Source organism: Aquarana catesbeiana, linkage group LG03, assembly GCF_042186555.1.
Source record: "Aquarana catesbeiana isolate 2022-GZ linkage group LG03, ASM4218655v1, whole genome shotgun sequence".
Lineage (NCBI taxonomy): Eukaryota > Metazoa > Chordata > Amphibia > Anura > Ranidae > Aquarana > Aquarana catesbeiana.
This window is the reverse complement of record NC_133326.1, coordinates 63,715,045-63,718,515: the sequence shown is the minus strand read 5'-3', so window position 1 is coordinate 63,718,515 and position 3,471 is coordinate 63,715,045.

Here is a 3,471-nt window from a genome sequence, read left to right as displayed (position 1 = left end):
GTAGTTTGGAGTTCGTTAGCAGAATGACATGTAAATTTAGAGCCTTGAAATGCGAAACGCACTGAAAAGGAGACTCCCCGTTGATATGTAATTTGATTGCGCTGTAATACTTGTAGTAAGGGTTTTAAGGACCTTCTTTTATTTATTGTAAGTTGGGACAAGTCTGCAAAAAGCTGGTAATTATGTCCTTGGAAGTTAAGAGTTTCTTTATTCCTTGCTGCAGATAGTAGTAGTTCTCTTGTTCTGTAGAAATGAAACTTTGCAATGATATCACAGGGTGGACCATGAGATTTTTTAGGTGTTAGGGCTCTATGAACCCTGTCCATTTCCAGACGGTCTATCGGGATGGCTGGTTGTAGTTCCTGAAAAAGTGCTGTCGTAGCTTGTAAGCCAATTACAGTTTCAGGAATACCTCTAATACGCAAATTAGAGCGTCTAGCACGATTTTCGTAGTCTTCCAGTCTTGTCTGTAATGTTGCATTTTCCTCTTTAAGGTTGTCAATCTCATTATAGCATTCTACATTATTAATTTCTAAGTCATCTACTCTGGTTTCAAGTGTGGATAAGCGCTGACCCAGCTCTCTTATTTCCTTAGTAAGGCTAGTAGAAATATGGTCAGAGTTGCTTTTCAATGCGTTGTGAAGCATTTTTTCTATTTGTTTCAGTATAACTGGTGAGGTAAATTCGTTCTGAGGTGAATCTTCCAAATACTCAGTGTGTAATTCAGAATCATATGGTGCAGTCTGAGTGACAATATATTTATATATTTAAGTTGATATCATCACTGCTGGAGGTACCTGAGGCATACTGCTGCAGTGCTGTTTTGGCTGTGCTGTGAGGCGGCGCTGTTTTGTTGATTTTGGGACCCATATTCTATCCAGCAACACCGGGTCTGAGACCCCCTGAATTCAGGAGTGCCGTGGGCACAAATTGATATATTTTATGTGCGGGTGTTTGGTGAACACCCGCCGTTATTCGGCTTTATCACTCTCTCAGAGGGCAGAGCTTCAGGCAGGCATGTCTGCTCCACTTGGCTCCGCCCCTCGGCTCCCCTGGGGTTTTTTTTCAGCCTCAACGCTTTTCTTCTTAATTCTCCTGCAAATTATTATTATACAGGATTTATATAGCGCTAACAGTTTGCACAGCGCTTAACCCCTTCCCGCCGACCGCACGCAGATCTGCGTACTCGGCTTTCCGGGGTTATACCGGGATGATGCCTGCAGCTGCAGGCATCATCCCGGTACCGTTGTTTAGAGCCGGCGATCGGCTATCCGAGTATAACAACCGATGCGGCTAAAAGCCGCTCGGCTGTTATACCGGAGGAGCGGGAGGGGAATCCCCCCCTCCCGCCGCTCTTACCGGGCCTCCTGTGCAATCGGGAGGCCCGGTGTCCAATCAGCTGCCTTCAGCGGCTGGGGGCGGGCTGGAACGAAGCTGTGGGCGGCTTCGTTCCAGCCTTCTCAATGAAAACGCAGAAGCGACGTCATGATGTCACTTCCTGTTTACTCGGCTGCCAATGGCGCCGGTTTTAAAAAAAATATCCAGTGTTCAGAATCGCCGTTTTCGGCAATCTGAATACTTTGAAGTGCAAAGGAGGGATCGGGGGTCTTTTAGACCCCCGTCTCCTCCATAAAGAGTAGCTGTCACCACCTATTACTGTCACAGGGGATGTTTACATTCCTTGTGACAGCAATAAAAGTAAAAAAATAAAAATAAAAATTTTTTTTTTAAACACAATTCATAAGTATACAAATAAATAAGATAAATTAAAAATTTTTTTTTTTTTAAAGCGCCCCCGTCCCCGCGAGCTCGCGCAGCAGGGAAAACGCATACGGAAGTCACGCCCGCATATGTAAACGGTGTTCAAATCACACATGTGAGATATCACCGCGATCGTCAGAGCAAGATCAATAATTCTAGCCCTAGACCTCCTCTGTAACTCAAACCTGGTAACCGTAAAAAAAATGTAAAGTGTCGCCTATGGAAATTCATAGGTACCGTAGTTTGTCGCCATTCCACGAGTGCGTGGCTAAAAAAAAAAGTAAGTGTTGTTTTTTACTGTGTGCATGAGGTCTAAAAATGATGTCACCTTCTCTGTCGTGGGTGATTGGGTTCCAGATGTCTCTCCTGCTGTTGATTGCCATTAACTAACAAAACCAATTAAATGGCAGTGCCTTAACTGAATTACTTTTCAGAAAGCATTTGGTGTGCGCTGTATAGAAGAGGTGATGCACCCCTGCCACAGTTGTAGAGTCTACGTCAGCAGCTTAGAAATCACAGATAAAAGTATGGGCCATTAGAAATATCACTTAAAATGATTTCAGAGACTGTATAGTGCACAGCATCAAATTTGTGTTTTAGTTATAAATGTATTCAGTTTTCTTGTTAAAGTCTGCTATTTGCTGGCGTCACTCAGCCGGTCCAGGCCCGGGAAAGATCCGATGATATGGTCGATATCTGCCCAAAAGCCTGGACCGAGACCTGGCTTAGCCTCTCAGCAAGCCAGCCCCCTCCCGCCCCCTCCACAGCCCGGTGCTCCGGTGAGCGCTGGGAGAGAAGAGCAGAAAGCTGGTGACTGATAGTCAGGACTCTGCTCAGAGCAGAGGGGAGAACTGAGCGATCAGCGGTGTTTGATCATTCAGTTCTCACTGCAGAGCTGGCGGGGGGACAGATGCAGCATCAGATCGATGCTGCATCCAGCTAGGTGAGTATAAATGTTTTTTGTTTTTTTTTTTAATCCTGAACTTTAACATTACCACATTAAAAACATTCTGCAAAAACACAAAAAAATAAGATGAATGTGTAGTGGGTAGTCCCGTGCTATCACTACATATGAATATAAAAAGTGTATAATCAAAAGTAGAGAGTGTGCTGCTGCAAGCACCTAGTAGCTTAACCCGTAGCTATCCTGATGTATATAGGAAATAGTGAAAAGTGCTGCGCTGCTAAAATATATACAAGATTACTATGAATTATATCAATCCATGTAGAACATAAAATTTAAGCACACAAATATAGTACAGTGCAAAAAATAATCTGTAAAACAAAATCAATATGCAAACAATATGTATCACATCACTAAAAATACAGTTGTGCCCAAAAGTTTGCATACCCTGGCAGAAATTGTGAAATTTTGGCATTAATATTGAAAATATGACTAATCATGCCAAATTTAAGGATAGCAATCACATGAAGCCATTTACTATCACATCGTTTTTTGTATCCTTTTTAACCACTTGCTTCCTCCCCTATAGTCAAATGGCCCTGATAAAAAGTTTACATACCCTTGAATGTTTGGCCTTGGTGCGGACACAGAAGGTGGCACACACAGGTTAAAATGGCAATTAAAGGTTAATTTCCCACATTTGTGGCTTTTTAAATCACAATTAGTGTCTGTGTATAAATGGTCAATGAGTTTTTTAGCTCTCACATGGATGCACTAAGCAGGCTAGACACTGAGCCATGAGGAGG